This window comes from Bombus huntii, chromosome 3 (genome assembly GCF_024542735.1).
Source record: "Bombus huntii isolate Logan2020A chromosome 3, iyBomHunt1.1, whole genome shotgun sequence".
Taxonomy (NCBI): Eukaryota; Metazoa; Arthropoda; class Insecta; order Hymenoptera; family Apidae; genus Bombus; species Bombus huntii.
This window is the reverse complement of record NC_066240.1, coordinates 16513551-16533186: the sequence shown is the minus strand read 5'-3', so window position 1 is coordinate 16533186 and position 19636 is coordinate 16513551. Positions and strand designations below refer to the sequence as shown.

Genomic DNA, 19636 nt, shown 5'->3' with positions numbered 1-19636 from the left:
TAAATATATCGAATCTTTTTATTTCCACGCTAAAAATGAATAGAAATTTAAACGTCTCTATATTCAGTATTCTTTTCATTCTGTCAGAAAGAAGGGCAAACGAGAGTCTGAAACAATACTTATTTCGTCAAAAATAAGCCATGCGAGAACATCATATAAGATATTTTACCGTAGATACATATATAGTTCACTTTGTAAAATACACTTTGATAAATCAATGGAAAGAGTTCCAGTGATACACATCTACAGTATGTCGAACGCGAAAGTACATTTCGATGGAGCAGTCATATCGATTTCCTGATAGACGTTTGAACATGCTTTTAGAATCATCTGTTTGCGTTTAGACATTTCAATAATAGTTCTGCGTCAAAGATTTTCAGCCGAATAACGTGAATGACAAGCTAAAGGTTCATTCAGCGATATTCGCCGTAATAATTGGCATAATTGTAAATGTCCAATAATAGGAACATCTTTCTATCATTTTATCATTATTATCCAAAATATTTGGTAACAACATGGCAACAATGGATACTTTTCCCTTGTTGTCTTATAATATAAACGATTTCATATTAATTTATTGTGTTCGTATTAATTTAATTAATTTATTGTGTGCAGTATTAATTTATGAATAAATACTACTTCCTTAATTAATTTAAGAATTTTGTTATTTAATCCTATGTAATTCCTGCGAAACTTTGAAAGCAACGAAATCCAGGCAGTGGTTGTCTGACATAGTTACATGTAAGCTCATTATCCTTCGATGATAGAAATTTTGTAGGAAAAAGTTGTTAAGGGGGAAAAAGAATTCGTAAGCTGTTGCTAAACTCGTGGAGAAGCGAAATTTCTACTTCGCATTACGTATAATATTCCAATAAAACGTATGCTTTCTTGGTAAAGTTTGCCTCTTATATTCCCTTGTTAATCGTACGGATGTGTAACGTAAGGTGTACAAAAGAAAAGTTTTGCACTACTCGTTATTTTTTATTTCTCATGAATACTCGTCAATTATAACTTTTGATATTACGGAAAGACAAAAAAGGATGCAACTACTTAACGCATTCATAATTAGCTAGAATATAAAAATAAATATAATCAACTAGAGCGATATATCTTTCATTTTATATAGGAAATATCAAGTGAATGTAATTTCCTAAGGTGAAAGAAAGATCGTATTTGTACGAAGAAAGAGAAGTTTCCGCCGTCAAGAAATATCCTCGCAAACTTTATTAATCCCTCTTCGAAAATGATAGAACGTTTCAATGGGATTTATTATAGGCCGATATGGATACCGCAAATTCGAACTTGCTCGCTATCGGATCAAAATTACAATTTCATCGTCCACCGGAAATAATGTTAAGTGAGAGTTTAATTTCAATTTCGACTGATCTAACTCAACGTATTCGTAGTTACGGGAATACTTTTGTAACTTTTCCACTACGGATATAGAACGATCTCTTTTTCCCTGGTATTTGAAACGCAAATTCTCGAGGATTACATGTTCGCAATTTGAAAACCGATCTCGTTCAAAGAAACTATCTCGCCAATTTCCTACTGCGTTATAAAAGTGTACACTTAACTCAACTATAAGGTTGATTGTTTCACTTAGATGTTATCAAGTTTCACTTTTCCATGACATGTATGAAAATGCGAGGGGAATCTTTTCACGTTTAAGTATAATTTCTTTACAATTTAATTAAGCTTTTGGAAAATTTACAAACTATTATTATCAGCTCATTTTTATTAGTTACTAATTTTTTATATTAAATAATTATTGCGTAATTATTTTACCAGACAACGTCTGAGAATTATATAAGAATAATTCCAATGACTTTTATTAATATAAAAGGCAAGAAATAGTATTAATTTTTATAAGTATGTGAATAATTATACTATTTTAGATAAGAGAAACTAATCTCCACTGTGTCTATAACGTTGTTCCAATTTTAGACAAAGTCGTTCTAGTTACCACAAGTGATTCAAATTCTTTCTCAGATTGTGCTCAAGTAGATTTATTCTATTGTTTCAGAGGAATTATTTGTCGTCTGACATGACATTCCATTAAATGGAACTAAAAATGAGATGAAGTGGGACAAAAGTTCTTTCTACCTGCAACGTCTTCCAGTCAAATGACGTTTTAAAATTAATGCAGAGAAACCGTACGATTAAAGTACTTTCTTACTGAAATTATATTTTTGCGTTTCTATTAGATACATTCTTGTTCGTCCTTTGCTCTTTTTCTTGTTCCTTTTTAAATATTGTAAACTTTTCAATATTTCGATATCTGTTCAATTACGTAATTACTTTAACAAGCACATTATCATAACCATTCATTTTTGGAACAAGTGGGTTTGTATCATTTTTTTACTGAACCATATCATTTCGTTTCTTTCTTAAAAATTATTATTACCTTTAAACTTATTTCAATGGATATAAGAATTAGGTTACACGTTCGTAAATCAAATATCAATTATTCTTCGTAAAATTGATCGTGTCAGTAAAGAATTTTTAACATTTTTATACACAATACTTTTCCCTTTTGTTCATGTATATCGATCCGGGGTAGCGTGTTATTGAATTCCAGAGGAAACGATCGGTTAAGATGACTCGAGGTGCGCGAATTACATTCGTTGCGGTGGAACTTTCCACATAAATTCAATTTTCATTCGGAACTAGCGCCTATTAGTCCGGTCGAGAAAATGGTACGTACACCGGTGTGGTCGTATTAAATCGTTGAGTGGATTTACATCTACTTATTGTATTTTACCAGTTCACCGTTCTTGGATTTCTGAAATTCCAATGAAATGTAATTTTCCGACCTGTTTACCGCGAGAAACATGAAATTAATGAGAAAAGAGAGACATCAAATTGTTAGAAAATTTTCAGTTTCTAATTATTTAAAAATTTTCTTCTCTATCTAAAAATTATTCTTCTAGGAACGAATTGTAAATTTTTGACAGGGAAGTATTATTTTATTAATTATTAATAATGAAAGTAGATTCTGTTCCGATGTTTTCGAGAAACAAAGGCATAATAAATTAGATTTTAGGTCCAGCTGTACCGAAAATAAATATATTTATCGTTTAGCTGTTATTATCGACTTAATTCTAATTAGAAGTAACGTTGCTGCCGTAATTATTTTATTCCGGAATTTATGCGTTTCGATAAAAAGGTCAGAGAGTAGAGAAACAAAACGGTAATCGGAATGTCGCAAAAAATTTCTATGTAAAACAAAGATCTTTCTGGTAAGAGATTAAAATGTCTATAATAAATATAGATGATAAAATATTACGATGTCACAAAAATAACGACAAAGGGTGTTTCTGTTATATTTGCAATTAATAAAATGTAAAGGATAGCGATACAATAGTAGAGAATTTATTAATCATTTTTTAAGGTACACGTATCATCAAATGGAATAAAAGAGATAATACTTTGAAATACATATCGTGTTTTCTATTCATGTAAAGCATTGTACAATGAAGTAGCTAAAGAAAAGCTGAATTCAAATAACGGTACACGTATAACTGGGCGACAGTGACAGCTCTGCTAACCACCCTCGACGCTTTAATCCCACGTGCTACGAAATTCGGATATTTTTGTGCCGTTTCTATAGAACGATACTGAAATCCATGGTAGTTTAAACAGCCGACAGATCTACATAGTTAATGAGACGCAGACAGGGGCTGTTCTTCCTAACACTTTTGTCCTTTTCATTCCCCACATGTCGGACGAAATATCGCCTCACATAATTCCCACAGTTTTCCTGCATTTCCAGCCAGAAAGAAGGGATTCGTCATTTTTCGACACGTGTAAAGTTTTCTTTCCATGCTGGCTCTTTCTATTGATTTCTAGTACATTAGTAAGTTTGATAACATTAGTAACATTAGTAACATTGGTTCGTTTAGTTATTTTGATAAACATTACTATTATTGGTGAATTAGGATAGATGGTTTTATTTAAGAAATTGCGAAGAAGTATATAGGAAAAACAAATAGATTTACACAAAAATGTTTCATGGCCTTTCTTTATACATTGTGCTTTTGTATTCGACGTTAGCTAATGATTGAATAGATATTATAATCCTGAGATTATTAAAAGTTTACAGTATGTTATTAAATTTTTTGTGTTTATTCATTAAAGACAAGTCGAAAAGATATTAAAACTCTATTTAACCAAACTACCACTAACTAATGAAATTTTATTTTTGTATATCTGAAATCATATTTTATATTACAATTTATGTAGTATAACATTATAGCATTATGTATTAAATTAATAAAATAAATTAAAAACTGGGAAATTGATAGGAACTTATTTCTAAATATTTACTTGTTTTTTTGTAACTTCAATGATAAAACATTCATTTGAAATACTGAACTTTAATCTGTAAACCGTACACGAGTGCTCAACAAGCTGCATTCTACTTGAACAACGTTAGCACGAATGAACAGGCATTATAAATTTATCAAGAAAATGTAAGCTTTAACTTAACCTCTCTTCCTTTTTATTTTATGAAACGCCAGCAACAAACTGTTACAATATATTTAATCTTCAAATTCTTGGCCGAAGCTCTGGCACGAGAACGAAGACGATTTATCTTCGCGTTAAACGTGAATTTTTCAGCATATTGTACTCGACATTATTTTAGACTCGATTTTTTTTTTTTTTAGTAACGATCGCTAAAATATCCTTCCAGAAAACAAAAGCTTCGCGGACGAGTCCATGTCTCGCTGACACGATCTTGAAAAATTTCCGCATTCTCCACGTTGAAGCGTATTTCTTGCTCGTCGTGTTTATACATCCTCTTCGAAACTCGGGCGAACTGGTAACTTTCCGATACTTTTGGCAGCTATGGACCAACATTCGCGAGAAGTCTACCAGATACTTTGTTTCTATATCTTTGGCTCGGAACAAGAATGCTTTGTGCATTAAGCGCCGTGCTTTTACCATTCAACGAGACGTAGTTCAAAGGATTCCTGAACTAGAGAAATCAGCAACTATGCATGTATCGGTTTCATTAGTATATTGGTCAGAATGGAATGTTTATTAGCTTGCACATTATCACAAGTTTTACAAGCAGCTGGAATATATTACGATAAGTGGTAGAATTAACTATGAAGCGAAACAAACGGAATAATGCTAGACATTATAGCAAATTATATATCAGTGACTAGAAAATTGCAAATTTAACTTATTATTATACTTATTATTATTTTCGGTTTGTTTTAAATATTCAAGGAACTTAAAAATTACAATGAATGCTAAATTTATGTATCGTTTTATTTCCAAGAATAAAATAACAGTTTGACTGGAAATATCTATAATGCGATTCGAAAAAATAGTTTTGCATAAATTGTTTCGTAAATTCTTATCGTAAATTCAGCAATCGTATGATAACTCCGTCGATTTTGTAACTGCGATTCGAGTAATTTCACATTTTTGATTTACGTTTTCGTCTTTTTTCCTAAGAGCGTATAATCGTACCAGTTACAGGTAAAGATCCATCGATCGTTAATGTGTCGTACTCATGTCGGCTGCCTCACCACGATAATAATTCGCACGATCCTTCAGAAGAATCGAAGAGGTGACGAGAAGGATGCGGTTAGCTATACCGTTCCGAGGAGTTCGATGCGAGCCTGACGCGAACACGCTGGAAACGATCTCGATAGGAGCACTAGTTCAAGAATCCGCCAGGGGAAATACGGTGCATAGACGGGAAGTTACAATCGATGTGGTACGGAAGTCGAAACGCCTTCCGTCTGCTTGCTGTGTACGCGCCTTGAACCGAGGAGTCACAAGCACAAACCGTGGCACTGTCAAGACCAGATCTTCACATGCGCCGTGCGAATATCTATGGCGCACAGTGAACGGTATAGTATAATAGTTCAAGTTAAAATTAAAGCGGAGAACTGTTCAAAATCTTAGACAAGACACGATGCGATATTCTTGTAGCTTCTTTGCTCGAGGTAGCTACCATATCAGTTTTTGTATAATTTCGGTCTATTGTAGCGTAAAATTTCGTTATATAACAGTTTCGCCTAACGTTAGAAGTTTAAAATTAAGTTGCGGTTATTTTAGTAGAACACCGTTGATCGTAAATTGCGTTTGGATTTTACCGAGTGGTTCCGGCATCTGGGATACTGTTCCGCACAAGCGACGTGATACCACTGGCTTCTCCGTAATCATTTTGTGAGAGGAACTCAGACAGCCGTTCGTTCCATCCTCTGGTCACGTACTGAAGGGTGTGAATTGCCTCTTACTGTCTTCTCTATCCTTAATATATGTGTGAAGTAGAATGTTACAGAATCGTCCAGCATCTGATGTCTCGTCCCATATATATAGCAGGTTATTATCGGTTGGTCTGTAACGATTTTACGACACGAATACGTAGTCGACCGTTCATATTTTCTGGCCACGTCCTGGATCATATAAATTTTATCGGAAAAAGTATCAGCATTCGTTGCTTGATTTTCAGAAAAACGGTACGAGCTCGTAACTTAACGTTTGCGATGAAACCGAACACTGTTGAGATCTAACATTCGATACAGGGGCAAGTTCTCGGTCTAAACCCTCGCCATAAACTCTTAGATGTTGCGATGGACCAAGACGTTGTGTGTGTTTTCGTTCGGATTGATTTCGGCGGGGTCGAACGTCGAATCACCGTATTATTTTATTTATCAGGTGCTATTCCTAGCTCGTGCCTATACTTATTGCAACTTCCACCTTAAATACGAGTAGGAAGATGTAGGGTTATCGTAGATCACTATAAAGCGTGGGTATGACACAAGATCGCTATAGTTGTAGGATAGCGTAATTATTGTATCGTCAGGACAAGCGTATGAATTAATATTTTGTTTCGGAACGATTGTAAAACGTGCGCGATTATTTGTACCATCACGAAACTAGAACACATTGAAAATACATTGTCATATAAATTTGCTCCATATAAATTTCATATTATCATATAAATGTGCTCCATATAAATTTCACATTGTCATATAAAGTTGCTTCAACTGTCTTCGTCTGTCGATTAGACGCTTCTCTCTATTCAGTGCTTGGAAGTTTCCAAAGTCTCGTCTTGGTCAGTCTACTTTAGTGAGTGATTTTCACTTGTACTTCTCGCACTTACCGCCTCTACCAAAATCTAAGGTAAATCCGACTCCGAACTACAACTTCTGAATTCCGAAGTAGAATAAAGAAAAAATAATGGTTACTAGAGTACATATATTATCTGTCTAAGCGTATGTAGTAGTTAGAAATGGCAAGATATTTTTCAACAAGAGCTTTGCTTCAACTCGTATTGAAATTCGCAGTTAGAGATGGAAAGGTTATTTTTAACAATGTTAACAATTTCACTTTATTCAGTTAAAATTTGCAATCAGAGGAAAGTAGACAAATTTTGACAAAATTTTCATTTCACTCAGTCACACGATTTTATTCTAACATAATCTTTATTCGTTTGCAGAAATTTATACATAGAGACGACAAAGTATTTTTAATAAGAATTTTGGTTAATTTACTTGCAACGAAATTTATAATTAGAAATGGCAAGGGAAGTTTCGAAATAATTTTACTTCGTTTACTGAACTGAAATTTTGCGACTGGATGATATGTAACTATCAGCAATAGCTTTGTCCGACGTTTCAAAGCCGACGTGTTATGATATGTGATAGTGTGACATTTTCGATGAGTAATTTCACAACAACAGTTAATGACAGATAGACTGCAGAATTTCCAGAATTTTGTTACGAAATTAAACAAACCTTTAATTTTCTTCTGTTGTAGAAAGGTATAAAATAATGTAATATTTTTCAAATAATTCTTAATACAAGTGAATTAAAAGACTAAAATCTCCCAGAACAGAGAACACTTGTCTAACTAGTTTATTAACGAATGGCTAGATCTACTTAAACATACTGCAACGTAGACCAGAATTTACAGAAGCTATTTACCTACATAACTTTGTACGAATTTAATCTACGATGAAAGTTGCAAGTATCCTTAACGATGGGAATTATTAATAATGAAAAGCAAGATGTAATCCTCTTTTGGTATACATATAAGGAAAGTTCTATGGATGTAATATGTTTTAGCATCATTACGTCATACATTACGTAGATACATTTTAAAAACTGATAACATGATACATTACATGCCACATACATATACTTACACATAATATTTTGTATATTATTTGCATCAAATAATAAATGTAAAATATTTCAGTAATTACCATTTTTTTTTTATAAAAGTGTACAATCGCCTGTGTATTTCACATTTAATTCATAAAATACAATTTTTCATTCTATTTCATTTAAAAATCATTAGATTATAAAATGTACTGAGTTTCTAGCGAGATCGATTACTCGTCTGTACAGTATCTGAGATAGAATTTTTAGGTTTTAAACGTCTCACAATATATCGACGAGCTGAAACGGGAGATTAATGCATTTTTCAAACGCTGGACATAATGTTTTACACTTTATAACACTGATAACTAAATTTTATCGTGGATGAAAAATAACTATATGCTGATTTTGCATCACAAAGTGTCATTTGTCACATCACCTTTGCGTCACACCTAAGTTCTACATTCTTTCCCTAGTTTTTCTAAATTTTCACCGATCATTATACTTTGCATAAAAAACAGTATCTTTAACAATGATCGACAGAAAGTAAAGAAGTAGTCTTTAATAGATACACTTCGTGCAGCCACGCTACTTCCATATAGACACTTTCAAATCTAAGAAAGAACGCAGCTTCTTTCATACTAGCGGCGGCACCTCAGAGCTTTTCATTCTATTACGGCAAGTCTCTTCATCCTACGTTCGTTCATTTACATTCCATGTTCATATAATAAAAAATTTCAATACAAGCTACGATGCCGTTCTTTGCCTCACTTCCCGTTAGGATTTTACTCAGAATCATTGCGTGAGACGAAATCATCCTCGTCATACTTATAGTAGGTGGAAACGATATAGCATGATCATAAATTAAAGCATTAAGAAAAGACATGCATTGATGTAACTTTATCCAACACTTGACATGATTCGTAGAGACAATTTACAAATTAATATTCTGTTTAGAACCGTCCATTAAATTTATATAATATTAAGTCTCTTTTTGTTTAATAACTATTGATTTTTATGAAAAATATAGGTCAGAGAATCATAGCATATGTAATACGTAAGACAGTCTAGCATTATAATTCATGAAACAGTGTTCTGTGTTTATCGTTACAAAAATTTATTTTTTGAAGTTAAGGAAACGTATCGCGGTAAAGAATAAAGCTAGCACTTAATTAATTATGAAACTGAAGGGATGATACTTATGAGGTCTGAAGTACGTGACTAAATTCAAATTTTCCGAATTTCCCGTCTTACACCACTATGATTTTCATAGTGATAGTTCGAGTGACTTCTTGCTGCTTTTAGTTAATGGAAATTTAGTTAATGCAAATTAATGGAACCCGCCCTAAGTTCAGGGACAATGCTGAACGCAACACGTGATCGATTCCACGCGTGTTCAGGTAGTTCGTGAATTTTACACGCCGCATTATCCGTGCACCTACTGCATAAACCTCGGCAACGTGACAGGCATTAACGCGTAACCATAACACTCGAGATATCGCGTGCCGCTAAATTACACCGGGGATGGCTAACCAGGATAAACGATCGATATTTGCTAATGCTTCTCATAGTGTAACATTATTCTTGACGCAATCTGAGCTACCCTGGTGATAGTAGATATTTTCGAAGAGCGTGTAAACTGCTCGAAGATCACGAGGAACCGTCTTATCTAGATGAATATGCAACATCCTCGATCTATCACGCGTGTTCTGACTAGTAAGTATACTACTTTGGTAACACGCACGTTTCTTTGCCAATAGATGTGCGTGTGTACGTGTATGTGTGTATGAAACGTGTTTGCTGCCAATTAAGTTTCAATACCTAGGTTTTCTTGCATAATAATTTACTAATTAATAAAGTAAGTGAATTGACGAGTGGTAAATTGATATAAAAAAAGGTCTGTGGCTTACAGTTTACCATTCGTCAATTCACTTACTTTATTAATTAGTAAATTATTGTGCAAGAAAACCTAGATGTATGTATAAATAAATATATGGATGATAAATAGATGAATATGCGTGAAATTCGATTGCTGTGGATCCAAGTTTCATTACATATCTAGGTCCTTTTGCGCTGTAATTTATAATTATAATATTATTATATTATAATTTATAATATTCGTGAATCTATAAATGGCAAGTCGTAAAATTCACTTGTAACATTTTCTTCGTTTCATTATGAAATTTTTGCAGAAGAAAGGCATTTCAAACGCTGATAATAAAAACAAGTTTTATTCGTGTTCTTTTCCAAGAAAACAAAAGAACACCCTAGCATCTTTAATTTCAGCAAAATATTCATCGTGTCATAGATCTGTTGCGAGCATATCTGTAATTATATCGCAAAAATATCGCACTTAATTAAGTCGTGAAATTGTGGACTTCATGATAACCGACTTCATGATAACTTTCTGTTATCAGCATCTGAATTGATATTAATAATTTGTAGTTTGTAAATTGTACTTCACTAACGATATTAATTCAGTCGTGCAAGAGGACTCTAAAATATTGTGTAATATCAAATACTCTCGAATACTTGAATACAAACTTTGTTTGAAACATGCGAGAAAAGGAGCAAAATTTCACTCATCAATACGGAGAAAAAGTGAAGAAAAATCAGTAAATTATCACTATATATGCTAGCTATAGCAGCGCACGTTTGTATTTCTTTGAGGATTCTGACTCGGATTCGTGACGTGCGTAATGAGTGTGTTGAACTTTATGAGGTATGAGAGTAGCGTGGTATGTAATAGGATGTAATGGAGAGACTATGATGGAGAGAATTGATCTTTTTCAGAATTTGAGGGATGGATCTTAAGGTATATAGATTACTTGTCTGACCATATATAGGATTCTATATACGACCACATATAACAGCGTGTGGTTTGAGGAGAATGGCGTGTTGATGAGGATAGAGGATGATAGAGAGCGTTAATTCCTTTTTTTCAGAGCTCGAGAGATGGAGCTTGAGAAATATAAATTGGAAGATGTGTCGCATGTGCTGGAGTTGATTTAAAGGGTTTCGAGGAAAGATATTTTCCTAATAAATCTACGATTCATTTTTTATGCTTTTTCTCGGTTTTATAGTACATCCCTCTAGTGGATTTTTATCTTTTTTGCATGTGAATTACCTTGTTAAATGTAGTATAGGAAAGTTGAGTGTGCAGAAGTTGAGTACAAGTATCCTTCAGATATGCATGTGTCGTAACTTAAATACTGAAGATATTATTTTAATTATATAATTATACCTCCTACGTTGACAGAGAAATGTTCCATATGTGTATTTTGAAACTTCGCATAGAATTCAGTGAACTGAATTCACGTAATTTCTCCGTTCTCATACCTTTAAATTCTAAACTAAAATTCTTTACACACAAGCTGCATTATTTTTATTACATACATCTAAAAAAGGATCAATTGCATGATTTAATATTCTTATGAAACCATTTTAATTATTTACAAAATTTTTAATTATTTTCTTTTCGATACTAATTCATTAATCAATGATTGTAACAATTAAAAATATTCAAAATTCCACGTTGAAAACGTATTATTTTTTAGGAACATTGTTGATTACTTGGTATATGGCGAAGATGCGCGTGTCCGTACGCCACTTATCAAAGCAAGTCCAAAATAAACACACGCGATTTAAATCAATCGATCAGAACCGGTGTACATTCGTTATATACGTATGTACAAAGCAATCACCGTAGATATTTCATGTCCTAGCACGCGATATACCGTGCAGGAATTTTAACACAGTTACAATGAAAATAACTGTTTAAGCTACATTTGTCGAAATACGCGATTTTAGTTTTTTGTCCTTTCAAGTGTTGAATAAATGTATCGATTCTGATTTCTGAAATATTTCAGGATTTCAAAAAGGACAATGACTTTTTTAAGCGAATAAATATTTTATTTACTGAAGATTTTTTGATATTTTATTTAAGAACGAAAACATTGAAATTATATATATTTTGCATACCTGTATATGTAGAATTTTGAATCTTCCTTTTCCTCTTATATTAATTAAAAAAATAATTTTAATCGTACTTTTTGTTGTCAGCAAGGAGAACGTAATTTGGAACGTAATATATGAAGACGTAATTAAAAGAAATAAAATGAAATTCTTTAAAAAAAATTCGTCTATCACGACACAAGCACGGAAAAAATTTGTTTACAAAAGTAGAACATCCTTAGAAAATGTCAGCTAAAATGGAATTTTACAAAACTTTTATTCTTAATTCTCTTGCAAAATTTTCGCATAAAATTCGCGTGCTTTTTTGTCACAACACACACGTATGCGTGTAGCTTGACTTTTCGAAATTAGTTAGCCAAAAATAAATTTTCATTATTTTTTGCAAATTTTTCCCCATTTACATTTAAAACTGAGATATTCAACTTCGCAGACATTTTTTTCTTCCATTTTAACACTCATCGTCTTCGCGTATGATTTCTAGGAAAAATTTCTCTTTAGAAATAGTCCGCAAATATTCCACTAAATTTTAGCGTTCATCTCATTCATGTCTTCTACAAGAATCTACAATTTTACAGAATTCATTTCCGCCTCATAAAATAAACCCATTTAAGACACTTTTATTGCGTAATTTGTTACGATCAATAATTAATGAGCAATCTTGCGGAAAAATTATTATTTGTTTTTACATTATCAGAATCGTACATCTAATTCTTTGTTTTATCACGGCTAATCGCTTACGCATTCACGATCGAAAAAACCGGATATCTCGGCAATACGTGAACACAAAGAACCACGAAATTACTTCGGTGCTTTCTAAAGATTGACTGATTTTATAATGAAGAAAAAAGAGAAAATGAGAGAGAGAGAGAGAGAGAGAGAACAGTCTATAGAAAGATTAATGTACAATTTTATTTTATTTTGAGTCTTATAGTTGCGTGTCGTTTACAGCCACGAACACAGGATCTGGCTAAAAATTATTTCAGATAAGATTAAGATTTGCTAATCATTTACGAATTATCTTTCGTGATAGTGACGTTTCTTCCTTCTCAATAAAAGAGAATTATTAGGTTGTCTAAAAGTTTCCTTCGTTTCAATGGTGATAATAGATGAACAACAATTTGTGTTTTAGATTATTTTATTGAATTAGGTATGATTCATTGCGTTCTATTTCTATTATTATGTTCGTGCATAATTCAATAAACTAATATAAAACAAAGAACATTGTGCGTCTATTATTTGCTTATAAAACGAAAGAAACTTTTCGGACAACCTAATACAAAATATTTGTCTCCATCTTTAAAATATTAAAAAATAAATTTGTACTATAGATATATGAATCCCATATGCATTCATTTATTTTCTATCACAACATTATTCTTACCTATTAACCTAGCAACTGTTAAATGCCACGTATTATCTCGAGGGCGCTTTTATAATAATAGAATAAGTCTTATCTTCGTTTCAGAAGCATTTATCTCAAGTAATCCGTAAGGTTGGATTTAATGGCAAAAGAGATTTAACTTCTGTTGAATGTTTCATTGCAGATGAAATATAAAAATGACGTGAATACGATTAAACTGGACATGTCGTTCGTTTTTTTGGTTGTTGTTTTATATAAATAAGGAATTTTATTCGATCATCTTCTTTCTCTTCCTCTTTTTCTTCCTGAGTATTATGACAGTTCAACATTGCGTTTGTACAACGCTATTTGCAACTTTTTTCGCTTGGCTTATGTAATTGTTTTGTTTTATGTTACAACATTTTGTTTATCATATTAAATTATTACGAAAGGGAATTTTAAGGAATAGCTTAGTGTTCGTAACTACATCTTCCATCTAGATATTACAATCTTAGTTATACTAAACTATTTCTTTGGAACCATACAAATTTTGTTTATGTCTATGATACGCGTAGTTGGTTGGTATCCTGACAAAACAATATTTTAAATCTTAAATTTTAATTTAACTTATCTTGAAGCTTATCTATCTATCTATCTCTAAACTTAATCTTAATTCCTTATCTTAAATCTTAATAACTCTATCTCAATTCCTATGTATATGTATGTCTTGTTTACGTTTTGTTTATCACAATGATGTATTTATGTCAGATTTAATCCATTTTCATCTTCTACAAGATTCCTTAAGCCAAATATCTTTACATAGAAATCAAATTATAGTGTTACGAAATTTATCATTTTCAAACTTACTTTTATCAACCATTAGAAAGTCAATCAAATGTAAGGACGAAAATGTAAAAAATGAAATTCCATAAGTCAAAAATCAAAAGTATACAGTTCTCCTTGAAGGTTGATTTAGTTATATATTTAACTTCTATAAGCATGAACTTGAGTATCCAAGAATAAATCGTGATCTATGTTGCAACGCGATAAGAAAACATTTAAAGCGTAAAATTTCCTCTAGTATTCGTATAAAATCTATCCAGTGGTCATTCAATTCACAGGCAGAAAAAAATAATCCGGTTTTACGAATATCATAAAGAAAATGATTTCAACGATAATGCTAAGAATCCTACAGTCTCGATATCGTTAACAGATCTTCCGAGCTGAAACAACGATCTCGCGAATTGTTCGTTAAATGCACGCCAATAAAACAGTTACGAGCTTCCCTTTTGTGCCATTTTCAGTACGGAAAATTTTTAGAATACGATCACTGCGATTGTGTACGTTAAAGGACGATAAAAGAATGGAGAAAAGTATGAAAAAGGAGAATTAGCTGTCGTCACTTTTGTAGATTTCTCTCGTATAATCCTACTTTTCGTTCTTTAGGCGTACCTTCATTTTTTCCATTTAGCTACTTTCATGTTCGATTTATAAAGCGACTGGTTCTGGAATGAGTAATCGGTAATGAAGTGGACTTTTCAGATGATCCGGTCCGAGTTCGGAAAATGACGAAGCCAGATCCCTTTTGAGAATGAAGATTATATGAATTTGAAGATAAAAAAGTTAAGTGAATTAGTACGAAACATTTTTATATAAAATAATTATTTCGACTTAAATGTATCTCTGTTGGAATAGGAAGGAATATTTCGTTATTCGTGGCACGTGAAAAATATTTTTACGTCTTCTGTAATAAGCGAAACTTCTCTTGGAAAATATTTCTCGGCATTCCATTATAATTTTTATACGAATGTTGTATCATTTAATTCTTTTCAGAACAAATTTTATATTTCTTTTTCTCCAATTGGAGAGATTCCAGAAGTTTATAGTTAATAATAACGGCCCTTTCGTCACGTATTCTGAATTCCGAATTTCCTGTTCCGAACTTTATAAAGTTCCAACGTAATTTACATTTACATATCCATAAATTGGATTTCTATGTAGCTTTAATATTTGAATTTCTCGTAATATTAAATATTTCGTTAAATATAAAATACCTGATTTCATTATTTGATACAATTATTTTCATAAAACTGTAATATAAAGAATACGTTGATGTATCGAAATTGAGATTTATTCCTAAGGTATTTTGCATACATGCAGATTAAAAAAAAATGTAGATATGGTTCACGAGATTGTTGAATTTTCTTGAGGGCATGAATGCGTGCTCGATGTATTTAAATGAGCACGACTGCGACAGCGTGGTTCTATCTTATGTGCGGTAATTATGACACTGTGCCTTCACTTAATTCAATTTTAATATAAAATTGCACCATGGTTCGCAGCACTTCTTCGAGTAATACAATTTAATCTTGATTACGTTCATTTAATGGAAGAACTGACAAATACGAGATAAATACCGACGATGAATTTATACGAAATGATGTTAGAAAATCCATTTTGTTATCAGAATTATCAGCACTTGATAATTTAACGCAGGATGTTTTTATTTTGTTAGAAAGAATAGAATTTTCGTAAATTTGAATATTTCTTAGTAAGTTCTTCTGTACTCGCGGCTTAATTATCATTATATTGCGAATATAAATTGAAGATTGTAAATAAATCAAATTAATATTAAAAAAAAGAAATATCATGTTTTTATATATACATATATAATTTGATATTTTTTTATTGAATTGAACTGAATTGAAAATAATGAAAATGTAATATCTCGTATGATTATTCTTTGAAGTTGGTGAATTTATTACCAGATGGTTTGATTCAGTGTTACTCGAGCAAAATTTTGTACACCTCTGTGCATCTCAACGCAAAGGACAGTAAAAGTTTGCAGGAGATATGACGAGATGGGGAAAAAGTTGTCGAGTTATCCTACCTTGCTACGACGATGAACTTACACGACCCCCGTCCACAAGCATATCATTTCCTAATCGATCTGTCGCTTGTCATTTCCTCATCTTCCGGTTAAAGTTTCATAGTGTCACGTAAAAACTCTTCAAAAAACTTTCGATCGATTTCCACCATGCATCAGTTCCTCATTCTTCCATATAAGTTTTCGTTTTTATCACCATTTCTTTTTATCTTTGTAAGTAAGACAACGTATAGCACTATTTTACGAAACTTTTGAAATCGTCGTTTTAAAGTTCATTTTTCGGACTAGTATCGAAGAATTTCAATAATCTTCCATTTATTAGAGCTTCTATTTTATATTATTCTCATTTACACAAACAACTTGAGCGGTCAGTTTTTATTTTATTTTATTACTCAATTTTATTACTCAACAAATATTCATTCGTCACAATTACTTGCAAATCACAGTCTAAACGTTTCGGATACATTTTCTTCGTTAACACCATCCATTTAAGCGTCATCGAGGTACGATCATCACCTCCCCTTAACTGTTTCATATTAATAAGAAATCAACGATTTGCAATTAGAATTCACCCACGCATTGTTCGAGACAATTTTCCATTTATATTTTTCGTAACGGTTGTCATCGATCCTCGATCATCGCGCCAGTCCTGTCCGTTCCATCTTACATCACTGATTAATTTCACGCCGACATCTACCAACTATATGAGAAAAGGAAAAAAGGAAGAGAAGATAGAAAAGAAAAATATATTGACAGCTTGTTGGACCACCGAAGAATAATATCCGAAATACGTGGAGAAAATTGTTTTTTCTAAGGTAAGGGTGATGCGAAATAAAGTTTCATCAAGCGCGGCCGCAGGCAGACTGCGAACTTTGCACAAAGGACCAGACGGCGGCTAGAAAACGCGCACCCTTACTGCGCACCCCTATCGTAAACACGATATTCCATATACATTTTCTCGCGATAATATTTATTCGACCTATTGTAACATGTTGAGAATAGTTAATTTTCAAATGCATGTAATTTGGATTTCTCTATAAAATTATATAGATTGGTACGGATCGGTTAAAATTTCACTGCTATCTTATATCTTTGTTCAGTTCTCTGGTTTTCGTACAAATCAAATATTACATTTTGCAACGCTTTTCGTTAGTTAATTATTTCTTCTTTTTAAGATCGCTTATTGTTTAACTATTTTAGTTATTATTAAACGGCGGATTTTTATGTATTGATGGAAAACTCGAAGGTACAAAACTGCACACAATGCGTACAATATGCAAAAATATATAAATATTCAAAGCAGAATACACTTGTAATTCTTTTTACATGGTGCCTTTCTACGCAATTCATTTTTATATGGTCATTTCGTTACACGGTTTATTCGCGTTTTAAACGCGCGTTATTAATTGCTACACGGTTTATTTAACATGTTTTGGTTACGATTATGCGTTTTTTTAAAAACACGTTTTACCATTTTACTGTAAATGGTATCGATCTCGGACGCTCTACACGATTTCAAGGGGAACTTGTATGACTTGTTACAAAGTATTAAAAGAAATGACAAAAGATACGTCATTTCAACTGATACAAAACGATCAGACGAAGGGTGTTTCGTACGACGAGAACAATTTCTTTCCAGTAATAAGAAAACGTATTCGTTGTAATATAATAAAGTTTGACGATGAATAAACTGTCGACTTAAAAAACAAATATTCTTCTGGTTTTCTTTAACTATTTACTCAACAAAATATTGTTATCAAACACAGTTCTATATTTTAAATTGCTTTTCATAGAAAATATTTATATAATATTGGTAGATTAGTAATATTTGATAGATGACAAATTTGTATTTAGGATCTATATCTCTAGTTATGTTCATATAAATATAAAAATATATAAAAATCCGCAATATACTTATTATATTATGCCATAACTGGTAGCTGTTTATGAATTATCCCGGATTTCTTCTAAGAAAATGATTTTACGTGAAAAAATAAGTACAAGTAATAAATAGTAAGTAGAATAGATAAGCGTTAAATGATGTCAGTCTGCGTGACGTCCTATGACATTTTCGTGGTCAGACAACCGTCTGAACATACTGTATATCGTGTGCCAACGTCAAGTCATTATTATGAGCGAGATATTGATGAATATTGAGCGAAACACTGAATAGCTTATGAACACGACTCTGGCTACAGATTTGATCACGCGAGATTCCACTTTCGAAAAGACTCGGGCAGAAGATCAGTGCGATCGTTATTCTTAGGATGACCGTTCTAGAGATGTTACGGTCAGGGTTAACATCCAAATGGAATAAACTAGACACTGGATTTCTGCTTGTTTCCTACATGCGATTTCTCATTTGTTCGATCCGGAAAGGAAAAAGGAACCCTGAATGGTTCGAATAAGACAATTAGTCTTGTCGAGGAATTTCAGGGGAGCCGTTCCATTTGTTAGCGAACAAAAAGAATACAAAGAAATGTTATCAGTGTACAGAAAATTAAATCTGATCATTTTTTCGATTGTCATTATTTTACCCTTTTGATAATTTGACAAATTTCTCGATAAGGTTTTCGGATCTTTCGGTGACTATAAGTCGACAGATCGAAATTTCAAATATGATTTTAAATTAGTTGATGTTATTTCTCATGTTTGACTTTAATAAGTTTGAAAATCAACTGTTAAAAATCATAATTAACCTAACGATGATAAATTCGTATTTATAAGTAAGAAACGAAAAGAGTAAAATTAATATAAAGACTTGTTCTTTAATAAAAGTGAAATTAATGGAGTAACTCTTAGTTATTATCGAATGACATCATTTACGAATATCTACGAAGCATTACTTATTCATAATACATATCTACATCGACATAAAAAGGCATGTCATATAAGAAAATGATCTTCATTCCACCCCATACTGATAATCAAACATCTCACGTAGAATATTATACTCCTCGGCTAAAAAATTTTATCACGTTCGCTGTAATATTTTTCAGGTTCATCATCGAGCTGCTTTTATGTTGGAATTTGAATAATTTTTTAAGACGTCCCAAACACCTATCGACGAAAATGTATTAAAACTCACAGTGCCTTACGTCACAATGTAAAGAATTCTATAAACATGCAGAAGCTGATGCAGAAGCTTTGTATACTTCGCTGGCAAAAGCTCCTTTGTTCAAACAGAAAACGGTTTGATTGACAAAGTTGTTTGTTATAAGAAAGAACCAGTTTAATTTGGTTCAAATGATAGAGATAGCGTTCTGATGAGCCACGTGAACGAATCTACGAGCTTCTGTACGATCT

General features: G+C 32.2%; 1 protein-coding gene across 1 annotated transcript in view; it reads right to left on the bottom strand.

Moving 5' to 3' along the window:
- Positions 1-16540, bottom strand: part of LOC126864112 (RYamide receptor-like) — a 46561-nt gene extending 30021 nt beyond the window's left edge. The window contains exon 1 of the mRNA XM_050615090.1: positions 16334-16540. The gene's annotated coding sequence lies outside the window, so the exon portion shown is untranslated. The remainder of the gene's footprint in view (positions 1-16333) is intronic.
- Positions 16541-19636: the final 3096 nt, after the last annotated feature.